General features: G+C 32.7%; 1 protein-coding gene across 1 annotated transcript in view; it reads right to left on the bottom strand.

The window, feature by feature from the left end:
- The window catches only part of LOC139519128 (uncharacterized), a 40,555-nt gene that overhangs the window by 3,635 nt on the left and 15,164 nt on the right, over window positions 1-21,756 (bottom strand). The window contains exons 5-7 of the mRNA XM_071310943.1: window positions 18,901-18,954; window positions 17,762-17,815; window positions 17,385-17,438 (exon numbers count right to left, since the gene is read on the bottom strand). The gene's annotated coding sequence lies outside the window, so the exon portion shown is untranslated. The remainder of the gene's footprint in view (window positions 1-17,384; window positions 17,439-17,761; window positions 17,816-18,900; window positions 18,955-21,756) is intronic.

Here is a 21,756-nt window from a genome sequence, read left to right as displayed (position 1 = left end):
TGCAACAAAAACCAATAAAATAGTCAATGATATAAAAAAAAACACACTTTTTTAAGGTAGGTAGATTTGTGGATAATAAAACATATGTTTGTAAACGAACACACTAATACTTTTAGTATTTTATATAATTTTATATATTTAGCTTTACTCTTATAAAGAATTGACCAGAATAGCACAATAAGCAATTAAACATGTATAATTATGACAAAAATAAATATATTATTTAATTGTTTAATTTGTATTACAATTAAGATATTTTTAAAACCAGCATAAGTAATGGCAAAATATTACACCAGTCTATTCATCATGCTAAAAGATTTCTTTTTTTAGATAAATGACAGATATCGGGAGCTACATTTAAAAACAAATGTATAAAAGAATGTTGTCAAGTGCATACAGTGGGTTTTGTTTTATGAGTTTTACGGGAGCCGTTCTAAAGAAGGGGTGCTTGAATTGCTGAGTATTTGCTATTTTTAAATTCACCTTCTTTTTGCAAATTATGTCGCTGTATCTCTCATTGAATTTTAGAAATCCTTTATTCATCAATGATTTAAAAACGTATTCATCCCGACAACATGTTTTTCTGCTGGGGTTATATTTTGTATTCTTGTCTATAATATAAGTTCGTGTTCCTTGTCTTTATGCAATAATTTGTAGTGATTAAGATTATAAAACAATTTTGACTGCTGTACCCTTTTTTACCTATAACGTCTGTTTGTTTTGTTCACACATTGTTTTCAATATAATGGAATTTTTGCGACTTTCAATCAAATGAGAGGTTTAGCTAGTTATAAAACAGGTTTTAATCCATCATTTTCTACATGAGAAAATGGATGTACATAGTCAGGTATATCACAGTTATTTTCCATCCATTTTTACACTAATTACAGATTGATGAGAGAATGGAATGGAATACAATAGCGAAAATTTGAGACACCCTTTTGTAGTTCCTGCTGTGTTGATTAAGATGATAGAGCTAAATTTATTCGAGTGAACTGTCCAAAATTGTGCCATAAATTGCATAATAATTGAATACATATTGATTGCATAACAAAAATATTACATTCATTTAAAAGAATAAAACTCTTATTTTCCCTGCCGTCTTTGCATTCTTATAGTTTATATTGTAGAAGAGGGTCGAAAGATACAAGAGGGACATTCACACTTAGAGATCGAAAACAAACTGACAACTTCATGGCTAAGATATATTTTAATGATTGCTACTTTAGAGGGGCAATGGCCACTACTTGAAACCATTGAATATATTTTAGGGCGAACCTTCTAAGCTATTGTTTTTAAAATTCAGTTTTAGACAAAGATGAGTATCCATTGTTTTTTCCTTTTAATATATTATAGACTGACCAACAGTTAAGTATTTCTTTCATGCTTCTACTCTCTCAAACTCAGTTAACATTAGATGATTTTAGCTATTTTAGGTTTCCTTTGGTCATATTACTCTGCGTGTTTGAAACATCCTTGGGTATAAAATATATAAGTTTCAGCGTTCTTAATGACTGTAAATACAGTAAAGTGCTTCGGATGCACGAAATTTATAAAGTGTTTTTTCCTTCCTCAATATATTATTATAAGTTGCGATCATACGTAGTTCCATATTTACAAATACCTCTTAAATCAATGCTTTGGCAATCGGGAGATAAATCCAGTTACCATATGTCCGTCAAATTGGTATCTTTGAAATGAAAGGATTATAATGTATACTAAAATTCTATATTTTTGAAATATTTATTTATTATGTCCCACCTACGATTGTAGAGGGGCATTATGTTTTTGGTCTGTGCGTCCGTTTGTTCATTCGTCCGTATGTCCTGGTTCAGGTTAAAATTTTTGGTCGAGATAGTGTTTGATGAAGTTTAAGTCCAATCAATTCGAAACTAAGTATATATGTTCTCAATGATATTTCTAATTTTAATGCCAAATTATAGATTTTATACCAATTGCACGGTCCATTGGACATAGAAAATGATAGCGTGAGTGAGACATCTGTGTACTTTGGACACATTCTTGTTTTGTTTTTATTTTTCTAGTTTTGTTTGACATTTTTCATGCTTTAAAGACTTTCTTAATGATTAACCGTCAAAATGTCAAATTACCTTTTAACAAAAAAGGCAACTTTGGACACCGTTCCAAATTAAGGATTACCAATATATATTGTAATGTTCCATTATAATTTGCGTAGAAAATAAAACCTTTTGGTAATAATTTTTGTGTTGTACATGAGTTGTATAAAATGACAATTTCAAAGAGCCAGACTTTAACAGGTAAAGGTATTTTAATTGATATTACTACATTTAACTTCTTACAAAAAAATCCACTATGGTACTGTCTTATTCAGGACAGACCTTTACTGTTTTGAATAATCTTTTTGTACAAAGAAAACAATGTTATATAATAGCTACGTGTCGCATACACCTGGATTTAAAAATTAATTCTCTGTTTTCAGTATCATTAACTGCACCAATTTCATTTTAAGACACTGTAATAGATTATAAAAAAATGTAAAAAAAACCCAAAATACTTGGATACGAGAAAAATTTAAAAGAGAAAGTCTTTTATCAAATGGTAAAATCGAAAGCTCAAACACATCAAACGAATTTATAACAACTGTCACATTCCTGACTTGGTACAGGCATTTTCCTAGGTAAAAAATGATTGATTAAACCTGGTTTTATAGCTAGATGGTGGTAGTGCAGTTATATCAAAATACTGTCTGGATTGCAAGTTTATCATTTAACCGAACGTGTATAAAACCAAAAGAATATGATCCATGTTATATACAACATAAGAGTTATATATCTGACTGTTAGTATATAAGTTTCATGTTTAAATGCACTCTTTTGTGGATAGTTGTCTCATTGGCAATCATACCACATCTGCTTTTTTATATACTATACGAGTTCATAAATCATGATTTAATTCTATATTGAAGTTTTCTGTGGAAAGACTTTTGGAATTATAGTGAAAGTGTAATAAATCTTATAAAAAACAAGTAAACGTAGATACACAACAGAAGAAAATGTTTGAACATTTCTAAATCACCTGGTAAAATAGGATAGGATTTAACTGAATAGAGTGTGCTTTGATTGAATAAATACACATAGTTTTTCGATTTCACCGGATTAAAAAAAAAGAGGGACGAAAGATACCAAAGAGACAGTCAAACTCATAAATCTAAAACAAACTGACAACGCCATGGCTGAAAATGAAAAAGACAAACAGAAAAACAGAAAAACAATAGCACACACGACACAACATAGAAAACTAAAGAATAAACAACACGAACCCCACCAAAAAATAGGGGTGATCTCAGGTGCTCAGGAAGGGTAAGCAGATCCTGCTCCACAAGTGGCACCCGTCGTGTTGCTTATGTGATTAAAATCCGATAAATAGTATAATTCGGTAGGTCACATTCATGAAAGGGAAGGGGATTGTAGTTACGACGTAAGGAACCTATCTGATATCATTTGTGAAACGGTTATTCCATAACGGTCAACCAACTCATGATGGCGTCCGTAAAATTTACGAATGGATGATTTCAACTTCACCATTTTGAACTCTTGGTTTAATAGCTTCCTTGTGAGCAGTAACCCTCTATCAAGAAAATCATGATAGGAAATGCAAGCACGGGAATATCGTATCAATTTGGAGATATATACCCCGTATGCAGGTGCTGCTGGAATGTTGCTACTTAGAAATGGAAAGTTCACAATTGGAAAGCTGAAATCATCTCTTTTGTCGTAAAGTTTTGTTTTCAACCGACCCTCATTGTCAATTTCTAGATGTAAGTCAAGATATGAAGCCGACTTAACTGTATCTGTAGTATCCTTTATCTCCAATTCGACGGGATAGATGCGTTCCACATAGTCACCAAATTTTGAATTGTTTAGTGAAAGAACGTCATCTATCTATATAACGGAAAGTAGAGTTAAAGGATATTGCTAACTTCTTATCTTTCTTCCTAAGAAGTTCCTGCATGAAGTCAGCCTCATAATAATAAAGAAACAAGTCGGCAAGTAGAGGGGCACAGTTTGTTCCCATGGGGATGCAGACAGTCTGTTGAAAAACACGTCCTCCGAACGTTACAAATATGTTGTCAATCAATAAATCAAGCATCTTGATAATATCGGTTTCAGAGAATTTTTTGTTTGAATCAGAGTGATTCTTTACAAAGTATGATTTATCCCTCCCTAAGACAAGATACTTGTATCTACGTTGGCCATTCTTTTTTATGAAGCAAAGTAATACCAACTCTTTCAATTTGTCTTTTAGCTTGGAATGTGGAATACTTGTGTAAAGAGTAGAAAAGTCAAATGTTTTAATACTGTTACAAGATGAAAGAGAGTTAGATTGTATATACTCTAAAAGATCTTTGGAATTTTTAAGTATCTACATCTGATTCACGCCACCTCTAGAATAGGCATTTTCACAATAACTTTGAAGCCCGTCTTTGATTGCTGATAAAATAGATGTTAATAATTTAGAAAGAGGTTTCGTGGAGCACTTGGAAGACCCAGCAATATACCGTTGTTTGTAAGGACACATATGTAGTTTAGGTATCCAATACAATGATGGATTAACTGGTGAAATTTTAAAATGTATATAGGCTAAAAGTTGATAAATGAAAGCCGTTACTGATGCATGTATGTCTATTTAATAAATCATACGTGTTTTATCAAGATATGAATTAGAAAGGATTGTTAAGATGTAATAATGACCATGAATGTAAAATCACTTGGCGACCTGTGTGTTAGTGTGACTTCCCACAATGTATTATTAAGTAATGATACAATACTGCAATACAAATGACGGGATATCAACAGTTTAAGTACAAAAGTAAGTCAGCTTTGTTTTTATAAACATGAAGGAGTGTTATCCCCAAAATTGTCGAAATAGAGTATTCATTGACATGAATGTGGGGATGAAAAACTCATTTAGAAAGGTAAAACATTTTTCATCTAAGAACTAATAGAAACATATAAGAGAAATCATTACATTATTAAGACTACGGTATAGTTAAACAATGTTCAAATTTGGTTAATCACATATAATTTAAAAGGGATGATAGCGGGTGCGTTTACAGGTTAACTTAAGCGTATTCTGCTAATAATGCATCACCCACCATGCAGTTCACTCTCAAATATCATAAAAGAGAAAAGGACATAATTGGATAAATTACAGAAGAGACGGCTATACCTGTATCTAGAGATTATAGATCACGAAAACATATTGGGAGTGAGACAGAGTTCACCATAACCATTTAAAGCCGTTCTTGCACCACACTTTTCACTCTGAATACAGACAAACTTGTGCACCTGGAGAGGTTTTACAGAATGCCTGAATCCAGTAAATTGAAATCTAAATGCAATTTAAGTTTCAAAGTATCAAAAATTTCACTGGATTTTGATATTCATTTTTTGATTAAATTTCTGCAGAAGATGTAAAAATAAAATAAGTTGTGAAAGAGATTTGAGAAGCACCCCTAATATAATAAATGTTGCAAGTTGTATTGATTTTTAAAATGGACAATATATATAGGTGCAATATTTGAAAGAATTGTGCACTTCGTGTTAAAAGCACAAAATTTTGCTCAAACACACTTCTATCTATACTCTTCAATTTTAGATATGGAGGCAAGCTGGAAATATAATTTACTTCCGGTAAAATCCAAAATGGCGGATGCATGTTGAAATCTCAACTTTTTTAATTCTCTTTATTTTTTTTAGTTTAAATTACAAGAACTAATGTCTGAATTTGATCGGAATGGCATCAGATGGTTTTCAGAGTTGTTTGTGAAGTTGTAGCAGCATTTTGGTGACGTTTGGTCCACTTCCGGTCGAAATTTTGTGTTAAAATTAAAAAGAAATGTCGACTTTTAATTTGCCAAAAGTGAGACGGATGTAATAGAATCATGTATTTAAAATTCATTTATGGTGAAAATTATCGTTTCATTATTATTTTTGAATGTAGATAGACTTACACTTTATAAATCATGGGTCTAAATAACAATTCAAAGATGAACTCTTGAAGATTTAAATTATTAAGACATCAGATGATCAATGACCAGGAAGTTCTTCCTCAAATGTTTAAGAGGTTCTTTGGACTTTATTTTAGTTCTTTTATATGTTTTGGAGTTTAATGTGTGTTCATTATCACTGAACTAGTACACACTTTTATATAAGGGCCAGCGGAGGACCACATCCGCATGCGGGAGTTTCTCGAGCTGCATTGCAGTTGTCCGCTCTTTAGTTGGGTTGTTGTCTCTTTGACATATTCCTCATTTTCATTCTCAATTTTAAATGTATAATTTGTCAGTATGAATTGCTACAATGCCCTACATCGGCAAAGTGTATTAATACTGATGCTGGATATGAGAATTTGGAGGAAAATCTCATAAAATATAAGGAACCTATCTAAAGTTCAATTCAACAGAACTAAAGAGAGCTAAAAAAAAAAAAAAGACACCAAAAAAGATAGATGATTAAAAAAAAAACAGGCAATCTGAGCTGGAAACTCACCCGCATCAGCTTACCACGTACAAAAGCAATGATAGAAAATGTAGGTTTCTTTTGTGGTTTGTATAAACCAAATGAAAACCTCCACAAAGTAACAACAAGTAATGTTGATATTGGCTGGTAGTTTAAAAGGGGGAGCAAGAGCTCTTTTAAATGAACTAGATAAGGAATCTATGAAGGACTATGATAGCTTAGTAAAAGTTTTGGCCAATAGATATGGTTCAGCTGAAAAATCAGAACTTTTTAGGGCAAAACTCCAGACCCGTATGAGAGGTAAAGAAGAAAGTTTACCTGAGCTGGCCCAGTCAATTAAGAAATTGACTAGGCAAGCTTATCCAAGTGCTCCATCTACAATAACTAGTGTATTAGCACTAGAACATTTTATAGATGTTTTACCAGATGCTGATCTGAGACTAAGACTTAGGGAATCCAACCCTAAGTCTATACATGAAGCAGAAACACTAGCTGTTAGGCTAGACACATTGAAGTTAGCAGAGAGACAAAAAGGTCGCATGGTTAGACAGGCAGATTCAGTTCAGACTGGTGCTAGATTTAATACAAAATTGAATGATGACAAGGGGAAAGATTTAAAATCATTAAAAAATGAATCGAGTGATTTTAAATGAGAACTGGTCTCATTGTCCAGAAATATAAAGGGTATGTCCCAGAACCAAAATAGGAATAGCCAAGGGGGAGGTAACCAACAGAGGAACTATCAAAATGGTCAGAGAGGATATAATAACCAGAATAAGAATTTCGGTCAGGGGAATAGAAATTTTTACCAGAGAAATAATAATTTTGGCCAGAATAGACAAAATCAGGATAATTATTATCAACAGGGAAACCAGGTGAGGTCGGACTCAGGGGTCGGAGCCAGGCCGGGACAGAATGGCCCAAGTCGATAAAGATAAATGAATCTTTGACAAATAATGATGTACTATTTGTCAGAGGTAAAATTAATGATACATGTAAATGTTTAGCTTTTCTTGTGGATACTGGAGCAATAAAATTAACGGTACTAATTTTCTTGCACCAGATGCACATTTCGACAATACACTCTTTAGTGATGCTCGTGGCCAAAATATTTGAAATCCAAAGCTTATATAAAAGATGAAGAGCTATAATCCAAAAGGTCCAAAAAGTATAGACAAATCCGTGAAAGGAATCAGAGCAAATGTTACTATTTTAAGTAAGAAATTCATTGATGAAATAAATCCCTCATTACTTCCAAAAATTAATCCTGTGAATAATAATTTAATTACTGCTGCTGGTGATAGTGCACCATTTATAGGACAAATTGATGTTGAAATTTGTCTTGGAGATCATATTTATCACCACAATGTTTAAGTGGCTGATATTTCCAATGAAGGTATCATTGGGATGGATTTTCTTGTGAGTCATGACTGTGATGTCTTGTTAAGTCAAAATAAATTGAAGATTAAAGGGGAGATAATTCAATGTTATCATTATGCAAGCAGTGCTAAATCTTGTTATAGAGTTGCTATACAAGAGACAGTAGATGAGCCTCCTAACTCAGAAATTATTGTTTCTGGGGAGTCAGATGAACCTATTTTTAGAGGTTTAGCTGGGTTGATAGAACCTAATGAGAAGTTTATGGAGAAAAATGGTTTATTGGTGGCAAGATCAATTGTACATCCAGAGATGTATAATATTTCATTGAGGATAATAAATATTAATAAAGAGCCCTGCACTTTATATAAGGGTACAATTATTGCTACCTACAATAAACTAGATGAAGAAGATATTCAAATTTCTGAGTTTGTTAATAGTATGGCTAGTGGCCAAGCTATAGTAAATAAGGGGAGACAATTACCTGATTATTTACATGAAGTCTTTGAGTCTTGTCAAGCTTATCTTGATAAAGATCAAAGTGAAAAATTTAGAGACCTTTAGATAGAATATAGTAGTATATTCTCAAAGTCCTCTGAGGACATTGGTTTAACTGATTAAGTTGAACATACAATAAATACTGGAAATCACCATCCAGTACGTCAGCGACCCAGACGAATACCCCTAGCTAGAATGAAGGATGCTGAAGCTGAAATTCAGAAAATGGTTAAGCAAGATATGATAGAACCCTCTACAAGTCCCTGGAACTCCAATATTGTTTTTGTGAAGAAGTCAGATGGTAGTCGGCGATTCTGTTTTGATTTTCGCGCCGTAAATTTATTGGGTTTACGTCCATCCTACCCCTGCCACGTATAGATGACACAATGATTCCTTGTCAGGCTCCAAGTTCTTCTCAACCGTCGACTTAAAGGACCTTAAAAGGATATTATCAGATTCCGGTAGCCAAAGAGGATAGACCAAAAAAAGCCTTTTCCTTTCCAGAGGGTGGTCTCTGGTAGTTCAAGAGAATGCCAATGGGTCTATGTAATAATGCCCCTGTATTTGAACAATTAATGGAAACAGTTTTATCAGGTTTGACCTGGAATTTTTGTTTAGTTTATTTAGATGATATAATTGTTTTCTCAAAATCATTTGAGGAACATATGAAGAACTTAAAAGAAGTTTTTCAAAGATTAAAAGCAGCTAATTTAAAGCTGAATCCAAAGAAATGTAACTTTCATAAGAAAGAAGTTAAATGTTAAGGTCACATTGTTAGAGAAAGTTGAGTAGCTACTGACCCTAATAAAATTCAGTCAGTTAAGGACTGGCTAGTGCCCAATAGTGTGAAAGATGTGAGAAGTTTTCTAGGATTAACATCCTATTATAGAAAATTTATTTTGAAATACACAGCTACTTTTGCATAGGTACTATTTCTGTACTAAAAATCTGTAGTACTGGAAATTTACTTTTAATATTCAGTACTATTTTGTTACTTTAAAATTATTGTAATATTTAGGTACCTGTATTTTACAGTACGTAATTTGTACTTGAAATTTAGGTACTACAGATTTTTGGTTACTACCGTTACATTTTCAGCATTTTGAAAGTTTTTCTATTTCAAATCTCTTAAAATTATGATTTTCAAACATGGAAAATTGTATTATTTCTGTACCAAAATATTTAGTACAAATCAAGTACTGTAAAATACAAGTACCTAAATATTTCAATAATTTTAAAGTAAAGAAATAGTACTAAATATTAAATGTAAATTTCCAGTACTGCATATTTTTAGTACAGAAATAGTACCTATGCAAAAGTAGCTGCGTATGTTGATAAAGCTAAACCTTTGTATAAGAATACTGAGAAAAACTAAAAGTTTGTCTGGACCGGAGAATGTCAACAATCTTTTGCGGAATTAAAGACTACTTTAATTAGTGCACCTATTTTAGCCTACCCTACCAGGGAGGATTTATTTATTTTGGATACCGACGCGAGTAATGATGGTATGGGAGCAGTGCTATCCCAACTCCAGGATGGAGTAGAAAAAGTAATTTGTTACTTTAGTAAAACTTTCAGTAGATCTGAGAGAAAATATTGTGTTACCAGAAGAGAACTACTAGCTGTAGTAGCCTCTATTAAACATTTTTACCATTATTTATATGGTAAATACTTCAAGGTTAGAAGTGACCATGGTGCATTAAGTTGGTTGTTTAATTTTAAGAATCCAGAAGGTCAGTTAGCTCGTTGGTTTAAGGTCCTGGCATCATATGATTTTAAAATTGAGCACAGAGCGGGAAGGTACCATAATAATGCAGACGCCCTAAGTAGACGTCCTTGCTATAATAAAGAATGTCCTCACTGTGCTAGAGCAGAAATACATTATGAATTGGTTCCAACTCATAAAAACGTTTTAACGGTTGAAAAATGTAGTGATAATGCCACTATTAGTAAATCTTGCAGAAATGTTCAAGATGTTAGTGTCAAACAGTCAGTTACAAAACAACTAGTATTAGCTGTAAAAATGAAGATTGGCCAAACATGAAAAGTGACGAAACTTGCCACAAAGTAAAAAGTCATGTAATTCATAATGAATTTAGAAGTAAGGGTCCAGATGAAAACCCTGATGTACTCCCTGTTCAGTCTTAGATAGTAAGAGTTTGTACCAGATCTAAGGATTATGAGTGCAGTCAAAATGAGAAGGACGACCCAGTTAAAGAGATAAATTTTGAAAATGTTTCAGAATTTCAGTTATCTGATGATGTAATCAGTATAATTATCCAACGGAAAATAGATGAAGTTAAACCCATATGGGCAGATGTATCCAATATGAGTCCTGAAGTTAAATTTTATTGGTCAATGGAATCTTATATAGAAAATGGGAAAGCTATAATGGAAAACATTATGATCTACATATTGTTCTTCCAGCTAATTTTAAAAGGTTCGTGTTGGACCAAGTACATAACACAGTGACCGGTGGTCATCTTGGTGTGAGAAAGACTCTATCAAAAATTAAACAGAGATATTTTTGGTATAAAATGAGACAGGATGTTAAATTTTGGTGTACCAAATGTGATATTTGTGCTTCTAAGAAAGCACCTTGTAAAAAACCTAAGGCCCCGATGAAGCAGTATCTTGTGGGTGCTCATTGGGAAAGAATGGCTATTGACATTCTAGGACCTTTACCCATAAGTGTCAATAATAATCGCTATCTAATGGTAGTTCAGGATTATTTTTCAAAATGGACGGAAGTTATACCAATTCCAGACAATGTAGCAGTGACAGTGGCTAAGAAATTTGTGGAAAGTATAGTAACCATTTTTGGGGTTCCTCTTTCAATCCACTCAGACCAAGTGTCTAATTTTGAATCCAATGTGTTTAAAGAGATGTGTATAATTTTGGGTATCCATAAAACCCGTACAACACCATGCTGACCAAAATCGGATGGTATGGTTGAAAAATCAAATTCAACCATTGAGATGATGTTATCTGCTTTTGGAAGCAAACACCAGAGAGATTGGGACGAAAATATTTATTTATTAATGTTGGCCTATCGGTCATCAGAACATGAGAGTTTGGGTACATATCCATGTTCCATGTTTTTTGGAAGAGAAGTTAATCTTCCAGTAGATTTAATTATGGGTAGACCAGAGACTGAACAGTCACCTTTGTGTTTAAAAACTGTTTATGCATATGAATTATCCCAAAATTTGGAGGTACTTCATAAATTTGCAAGAAATAAGTTAAAACTGTCAAGCGACAGGATGAAAAGAAATTACGATGTTGGAACTAAGATGCAAAAGTTTGATGCAGGAGATCCAGTATGGTTACACAATCCTTGTCGTATAAAAGGATTGTGTCCAAAGTTACAAAATAATTGGGAAGGCCCATATATTGTTGTAAATAAACTTAATGATGTCATATATAGAATACAGAAAGGACCAAAGACAAAACCTAAGGTGGTGCACCAAGATCGATTGAAGCCCTATCTACGAGAGATTGTTCTTGTTTGGTTTAATTAATTACCGATAGTTTCGGGTACAGAAGAGGATGTTGAACAGTCAACCTAGAACATTTGTTGAAAGAAATTAACATTGTCTTATATATTTATATGTGTTTTGTAAATAATTGTGTTATGCATAATGATAATAGGTATTTTTAATGCAGTACAGTATTACCTTAGAAAAACCCTATGATGTAATTTATCCATTTCTTTTCTCATGTTTTACTGCCCAGTATTGGCTTATTTATTCACAAATAGTAAAATGTCTTGTTTTAATTATGGATTCTATATCCATTGATAGTGCTTTTTTAAATATGTCATTATTTTTGACATAATTTGTTGATGAATTTTCATAACCCATTTACTAGTATGTAAATACATGAGTTTTAAGTTAAAGTGTATAGTGTAAGACAGTTTGTCTTATTGGATTTGGTTTTGCAAGTTTTCAGCCAACCAACCAAATAATTTAATAAATGTATATATATTTTCTGTGCATTTGAGGACAAACGCCTAGTGGTTAGGGGGCTGTGTTACGATTTAGTGATCGTATCATTACATTAATGGAACTCGTGTTTTCCATAGTTTACAGAAGTAATTTTATGAGTCAGCTGTTTTTTTTACGTTTTCGCAACCCTATTGTTACGATGGAATGTCACCTCGTACAGAATATTTACGGTTGGTTGGCAGGTATTTTTATGATACATGATGTGTTTACCTTATTAGCTTATTTATTATGCCCCACCTACGATAGTAGAGGGGCAATTATGTTTTCTGGTCTGTGCGTCCGTTCGTCCGTCCGTTCGTTCGTCTGTCTGTCCGGCTTCAGGTTAAAGTTTTTGATCAAGGTATTTTTTGATGAAGTTGAAGTCCAATCGACTTCAAACTTAGTACACATGTTCCCTATGATATGATCTTTTTAATTTTAATGCCAAATTAGAGGGTTTTTCCCCCATTTTAACGGTCCTATGAACATAGAAAATGATAGTGCGAATGGGGCATTCGTGTACTGGGGACACATTCTTGTTTTCTTAATGAAATAACTTGTAAAATTCCGAAGTCCGGAGAATTCACGCTCCCAGTCATCACAAAGAGGTTAAAAGTCAGGTAAAGAACAGGACAACATGCAAAAAACTTTTCAGAAGACCTCGTCATCGAACTCACCAAAGGAACGATCTTTAAACAGGCCAGGGTCAGGCCATTAGGCTCACATCTGACCCAAGAGGAAAAGAGCATTAATGATCTGGTTGTTAGAACTGTAAGTCGAAGCTTATATATACCTGCAGCTGTAATTTCCCTACCCGTAATAGCTACCATTGACACTACTGCTGTTAATACTTTAGTGAGCAGTTTCCTGATTTCAAATATTCAACAAAACTGTGAATCAGTACTTTTAACAGGAACTAGATGTCAAACAGTTACCTCAATATGCATTTGGATGTGTGTGTCATATATCTGCTCGTTACAATTATGCTTGGCCTGCATTTTCTGATTGCATTGATTCGCATGACCATTGTTTAAATGGAAAATCAGTTCCTACACAACACACAGAAGGACAATTTCAGTCTCTGTTAAAAGTTTTTATGAATACACTTGTTCTAAATTCATTTACGTTTATAACAGTTCAATTGAAATCGCTACCTAAGGACGATTGTGTGACTGTTCCAATACGAAACGAAATCATCTGCCTGTCACACGTCATTAGAACTGAACCACAATGCAAAACAAATGTAAAATTGTCAATAATACTGGTTATAAAATTTCTTCATGATGGCCATTGATGTAGCTATATACGAGTACACCACAGATGACACATCTGATAACGGTGAAGTCCTTGGCGATGAAGTCTTCCAACATAGATATGCAGGGACCTCAGGTCCCGCATTATCTTTTGTCACTGCAACTAAATCAGCAGCAATTGACAGTAAATTGATAACTTCATATTGGAGTCGTACACATCAGTGTTTTGTGTGTGGATTTGTGACACAGATCAAGATGAGACGCCATGTCTTAAAGACTCATTTGACAAGGTATTGTGAACAACATACGACCTATTTGAGCTGTGAAGTTCAAAAGGTTCAGCCAATTTCTTTGGCGCAACGACATATAATGGAACATGGAGTAGAACGTACTGTTTTGACCATATGCATCTTTGGTGCAAGCTTATGCTGGGCTCAGTTCATCAAACTTAAACTTGGTTAGAATGTTCCAACCTCGATGACCTCTTGGATTACATCTTTGAGAGGGAACTACACACTTTTGTGAAGGACCAACTGTCACCTTAATAACTTCCGTTAGAATACTGTTTAGTAAACCATCCGTAAATCTACTAGTGAAGTTAGTCGTTTCCGGAATTTTCCGCTGTCTGTGTGAATGTTAACTGTTAATGACTGCATTACAAGGATTTATACCAGTAAAGTGGTTTCCCCGCCTTACTCGTCATCTTGTTATCTCGTTAAAAACACTGACCGAGTGAAATATTTTTTTTACGATTATGCGATATTGATGCGAAAAAAATATAAAATCTTGCACAGAAGACTAAAATTATGATATATTCACGGATAGGTTCAATAATTTGTTTGACATAATTTTTCACCAGTTACTAATTTCATATGTTTTTAAACTGTTTTAGCAGAAGACAGATGCACTTACTGTATTTTAACAGAATTTCGTTTTATATTAGACATGTTACGAAAAGGAATATTCTGGACACTGAGGTTGACAAATTACACTTAAAAAGTGAGGACTGTGTCAAAACATTGATTATTGATTGCAACAGGTAAAACTCAATTTTACTATGTAATTGCTTGTGATTATATAATGCAGAAAGTTATACGTGCGTGCTGGGTACGTAGGCGATTTTTTTTCTAGTATTCACGTTCGAATTTAAAAAAACAAAAACAAAAAACAAATGATCAGCCAGTTTTTTTTTTAAATTTATGACGACATTAATCTGCCTTTCTACCGAACCTGGTCCTGAAATTTCATGAAATATTTGTTACTGGACAAAACAAGCAACATTTAATCAATCAAGATCAACAACGGTTTATAGTCTGGTTGATTTGTTTTCGAATGTCTCCAAATGCTTAATTTTGAAGGTCCTAAATTTGGATAGATTGTTTCATGGAAAAACAGATTTGTGTGAATAAAAAAATCTATGAGATAGACTTTTAAAATAAATTGTGAGAAGATAGGTTTTATTATATGATTTAAGAAAATCAAAAGAAAACAAGGTGTCATCGAACTTATTTTCTTACTTCAAGTAAAAATTAAAAATTTCCCTAATAGTCCAGTATCATTTTTTTCTAAAAGAGTTCTCTCCCCTTAAATGGCTAATTTGAAAAAATGATTCTAAAAACAAAAAATATATATTTGTTAAAATATTTTGAATAATACAACAAATCACCAGTTTCTTTATATAATAGTTTTCAAAGGTACCAGGATTATATACAAATAAGTAATCTAACCATTAAATTGCAAAACTGTCTCCAAATTTGCAGATTTGGGTAACTAACTAAGACCGATTTTGTACTGCGATTGTACATCCAAGATGCAAAATACCATGAATCTACCTCAACATATTTAAAACTTTTCAGGCATATACGTAAGCTGTCTTTTTCCAGAGATCATCTGACTTTATTCGTTGGGTCGAACTAGTCACATTTAACATGAAAGTTCTAATATAAGGGAAATTATTCTTTTTCTGAGTATGTATTTACAGATTATTATACAGATACTAGTAAATAAAATACTTTTCAGCGTCTAATAGGGGCTATTGAGGACCTAATTATGTACTGATGATAATATGTACAATTGCCAAAAATTCATGAAATTTCAACCAAAAACCTGAATACAAGATCCAAAATGAGTCCAAAAATAGAGTTACGTATCTATTATGTATATAGGCCTGATTATATTTAGCACAATGACAAAAGTGTCTAGTTTAGGATTTTATTACTCAAAACAGGTAGCTTCTTTCCTCGCTTGCATGCAAGTCAACCTTCCCGCCAGCTGACTTCCGTAAAGCACTAGAATACATACGCGATATATATGTATTACATTTATAAAGTTTGTAATGAATCAAAATTAAATCAAAGAACTAATTTCGTAAAGAAGAAATTATGAGCCTGTTCAAGGGAGACACTACACTCATGGATTTAATAGACTTTTAGGAATTACATATATATAAAATTAAGAATGGAAATGGGGAATGTGTCAAAGAGACATCAACCCGAACATAGAGCAGACAACAACCGAAGGCCCCAAATCGGTCTTCAATGCAGCGAGAAAATACCGCATCCGGCGGAATCCTCAGCTGACCCCTAAACAAATATGTTACTAGCGCAGTGATAATGGACGTCATACTAAACTCCGAATTATACACAAAAAAACTTGAATTGAAAATCAAACAAGACTAACAAAGACCAGAGGCTCCTGACTTGGGACAGGCGCAAAAAAATGCGGCGGGGTTAAATGCGTTTGTGAGATCTCAACACTACTCAAATTAAACATAGTCAAAGTGATGTCGCTCTTGCATACAAACAGTACATCAAACGAATTATTTTAGTCAACATTTATCCCCTAGCTTCAATGAAATTTTTATATAATCAATACAATCTATAGAAATGTGACAGCTAACGAATGCTAACCCACATAAAAGTATATTTGTTTGAAATTTTATTACAACTACTCGTAGAAATGCACGAACTATGTATACTTGATTTTCGAAGCCCACATTTTGATATAATATTGTGGTTTAAAAATTATATACCTCTATCAGTTTAAGACACAATTATGATCGTATGCTTGCATCAAATTACAAAATTAAGATCGAATTAAAGCCTGGATATTTTGACATTTTTTGTTTTTTACCCGTGTCGCCTTTTTGATATTATCAAATCGTTCTGTCAGAATTTGAATAAATACCAATATCCAGATACCGTCAGGTGAATACGCAACATCAAGACAAAGCACATAAGCAAAAACGAAAGACAAAAATACAAAATATTAACATATCACAACAACACAATGACGATAGGTACAAGTACTGAGACAAGTCGAATTGATCACTACAAAACTAGACAAATATGTCATCAAAGACGAACAAAAAGGCATATAGACAAAGCACATTTGCAAATAACGAAAGACAAATCTATTTTAGCACAACAACTCAAATACGACATGTACAAGTACGGAGACATGTCAACACACTGTTGGCTGCTTAGTCTATTTGTAGATCATACACCAATGTATGAGTACCTGATGTCTATTTCGTTCCACTAAAATAGGTTTATTGTCGACCAACCCATTGAACTCTTAATTATCTGAAATTGAGCTATGTGATCACAATTGTACATTAAAGCTTCGATTCTCTCTCCATTTGATTGTCTTTATTAGCATGAGATCAGTACGTTTCTCGAATAATAATCATGAGGAAAAAGAACTGGAAAGTCAGTCAGTATTTTTAATGACTATTATTACTTTATGTAAATATACAGTACTCTTACCGGTTTTGGATTTTTCTTTTTGTAGTTTAGCTTTCAGTTTCCTGTTTTCTTCTTCTAAAACATAGTATTTTTTTTTATGTATTATGTATAATTCATTTATAAATAAACTCATCATAGATACCAGGAGTGAAATTTTGTATTTGCGCCAGGCGCGCGTTTCGTCTACAAAAAAACTCATCAGTGACGCTCGAATGAAAAGAAAAAAATATCATTTAAAGTAACGGAGTTTACTCGGTCGAACGACGGCTAGCTTCTATTCAAATCCACCTTTTCTTGACAGTTTAACATCATTATACCGAAAACTAACAAATGACATACCGACAGAAAAATCGAAAGTTGCTAAAAAAAATATATATATGTATATAAGTAACCGTTACCTTTTTCAGATTTTTCTTTATGTAGTTCAGCTGTTAGTTTCCTGATTCTTTCCTCTAGAATAAAGCAATACTATTAAACTTTTTTTTAGGAAAATTTCAATAAAATTTAGAATGGAAATGGGAAAAAAATGTCAAAGAGACAACAACTCGACCAACGAGCAAATATCAGCCGAAGGCCAACAATGGGTCTTCAACGAAGCGAAAAAATCCCGCACCCGGAGGTGGACCCTAACTGGCTCCCAAAAAGACGTGTACTAGTTCAGTTAAAATGGATGTCATTATAAAAAGTTTATATTGCCCAACTGTTGGTGACAAAAGAAAATGGTTTAACAAACAATTAATGTATAAAAAATTATTTAGAATTAAAGTTTCGAAAGTGAAGTGACTACCCAAACCCATCTTCAATATCACATTAATTCATCCCCTAATTTGAAAAAATCAACATCGGCCTTTTCCTCGGAGTTTGGTTTTTTATATTTTACTCTCTACTATAATTTGACGATTGGCATACTGACAGGACGTCTCCTAATGAGGGAAAATATTGCCATTGAAATGAAAATAGCGATAAAAATTTTCCTTTAAACTTTAATTATCAAATTTCTGTCCTTTTCATTACTTTTTCACGAATGTCACATTATCAAATTAGACTTACTTAATGTATCATCGGATTTATATTTATATGAGCAACATGACGGGTTCCACCCATTACGAAGGTTCTGCACTTCCTTCCTCAGCCCTTGACGTCATCCATGGTTTTTGGTAGGGTTCGTGTTGCTAGGTTATCAGTTGTCTATGTTGTATTATGAATATTGTTACTTGTCTTTTCATTGTATTTCGTTTTTGACTTGCATTGCGAGTTAGTTTTCGACTTATGAGCTTGAATACCCCTTTTGTACCGTTGTCTTCTATTGAACACACATCAATAATTCAATAAGAATATAATCCAATGCAATTGCTAAAATTTCATATTTTATCCTTTCACATTAGTTAATTAATAGCATATTGAATATTTTTCATTTACATTAAAAGTATATGAACGTGTATATCTAACATTTGAACCGGTTGCGTATTCTTATTTTTTAAAATAGGTTTATTATCAAGCATTATTTGAATAATTTTTTAATACTTAAAATTGTTACCTTTTTCGAATTTTTCTTTTTGTAGTTCAGCTGTTAGTTTCCTGTTTTCTTCTTCTAAAATAAAGTGATCATTATGAAATTGTGCATATTGTTTCTGACCTACTGTACTGTTGGTAACAAAAGAATGTATAGGCAGACAATTTATGTACAAAAAGTATTTTTTAAATTAACAAAGTTTGTTCGTTCGAATGACGAATGGAAAGTGAAGCGACATGTACCACTCAAACTTATCTTTAAAATCAAAATAAATCATCCCCTTAATTGGACAGTTCAACACCAGCCATTTCCTTGGAGTTAAGTACTTTAGTTGTCGTATTTTCTACTAAGAATTCACGATTGGCATACTGACAGAACATCATTTTCTCTTTATACTGATCACAATGTAAGCAAATATTGTCATTCAAATTTAGATAACCATATAATTACTTTGTCTGTAAATTAAAATATAAAATTTTGTGCTCTTTTTCACCAATGTCTCATTATCAAATAAGACTTACTTAATTTATCATCGGATTTGTACTTATATGAGCAACATTATTGAATTGAGAATCGAGTCGTGCAGTTATTTCAATAAATTAAAAACGGTAAGAGTAGACATTAAAACACTAAAAACTAGGGTTTACCATTAATTTGTAACCTAACCATGTGATAGTACTATGGTAAATTGATGGAAACACATGAAACAGTCATGAAATTGAATATTTGAAATAGTACGACCAGAACAATACAAGACAGAGTTGTAAATTTCGTTTTGGACTTGCATTGAGAGTTAGTTTTCGACTTATGAGCTTGAATGTTCCTTTTAAATCATTTGTATTCATTGAACACACATTCACTATTCTATAAGAATACAATTTATTTCAACTGCTAAAATTTGATATTTTATCTGTTAAAATTAGTTCATAAATAGCAATATTTCATAATTTTGATTTATATCGGAACTATAAGTACCTGTTGTGTATTTCTATTTCTTCAGAAAAGTTCATTATCAACCATTTGAAGGTGTAATACCACCAATGATTTTCTCCTTTTAATGTTTGCTAAATTTGCACTTTTAAAAACATTGTGCAAAATTTATCTTTGTTTCAAATAAAGAAATACTTGGCATGAGTAAAATTTTATTCTGTCCAGTACTATAGAAAAATTCACATAACATTTCATTGCATATAAGAAAATAACCATCACTGGAAGTTAACCATTCCAAGTTCCCCCTTATTTAACCTGTGTACAAGTTTTAGTAACCATGTAAGCTCAAGTTTCCAAAATATTCTATAGAAACCCCAGATAAAAAAAATAATGGTGCTCTAAAATACCCAAGACATATGTTTATGACACAGAAAATGTTTTACTGCAATAAAATGTAGGATTAATAACTTACAACTGTAAAATTCATAGTAATATTTTTTCGACCTATTTCGCATGCAACCGGATGCGACGTACCATGATTTAGTGGTATTACACCTGAAACATTTCTTAATCATTGAATTTTGAGCAATGCAATTACAATTGTACATTAAAGCTTCGTTCTAATGCAATTTGAATGTAACAATTGTTTTCATTAGCTAAAAGTTGCCGTCAAATCCACAGTTGACCAGGCGTAACTAAGGAGGGACCCGTCATGTTGAATTGATGAATCAACAAATGTTCGATACTACTATATAATCAAAAATAAAACAAAACCTACCTCGAATACGCCGTTTTAATTTAATTTATCCAAATTTGAAACGTACAGGTAACGTAATAACCTCCAGTTTGTGAGTTTTCATTGGTATGCCGTCACGTTTAGCCATGACGTCTTTGTGCCAAAATCATTTATGAAGTTTCGCGGATTTTGTTTTATTTGACAAATTTAGACATTTTTTCAAGTTTTATCGTATTTTTTCTTTTTGTAATGCAATAGAATCGGAATAACAGTACTGTAGTTGAAGAGTTGCCACCGTCAATTTTGATTTGACGGTCGCAAATCTCCGTTTTACTGTCTCCGCTACGCGTCGCCAGTATAACTGCATTTGCGACCGTCAAATCTACAATTGACGGTGGCAACTCTTCAACTACAGTACTGTTATTACTTAAATGCTGACTCAACTTTCTTTTCTGTTTAAGCTTGGAATCAGTACGTCTCCCGATGAATTATCATTGGGATAAAAAGAAGAACTGGAAAGTTAATCAGTAATTTTAATGAAATTTAATATTGTTACTTTATGTAAATGTACGGTACCCTTACCTTTTATTAATTTTTCGTTTTGTAGTTCAGCTTTCAATTTCCTGTTTTCGTCCCGTAAAACATAGTATTCATTATAAAGTTTTTATATGTTTTCGGTCCAAATGTAAGTTTGTGGTTTAGAACATATCATTCTAAGGAACGTCATTGAAGAATTTACCTCATAACACCAACACACTGGTGGCTGCTTTTTCGATTGGTAGATCTCAATCCGCTGTATGATTAGTTGTTGTGTCTTTTTATTTCTTGAAATATTGTTTTATTGTTAACCATTTGAGTATTTGTCGTGCGATTAAAATTGTAAACTAAAGCATTTACATCATAAGCATTGAATCAGAAAGTATCCCTATGAATAATCATTTGTGAAAAAAAGAAAATTGAAAGTAAGTCAGTATATTTGAATGTTAATTATTAACTTTCATCCGCTAAATAAGAAAAAATTAACGTTGCAAGATTCAAAATGGTCCTCTGTCAGAGAAAATAAAATATATGTATGTGTTAGTATTGGGAGATATTATGGACATAATTGTGCAAATCGTGATACAAACATGAAATGTGGTATAAAGGTTGACTAAATGATACTAAAAAAAATCCGCTGCTGGCCAGAAAAAAAATCATTTTTTTCAAGATGGCCA

The sequence above is a fragment of the Mytilus edulis genome, chromosome 4, assembly GCF_963676685.1.
Source record: "Mytilus edulis chromosome 4, xbMytEdul2.2, whole genome shotgun sequence".
In the NCBI taxonomy this organism is placed as follows: Eukaryota; Metazoa; Mollusca; class Bivalvia; order Mytilida; family Mytilidae; genus Mytilus; species Mytilus edulis.
The sequence above is the reverse complement of the archived record's forward strand: the minus strand, read 5'-3'. Positions and strand labels throughout refer to the sequence as shown.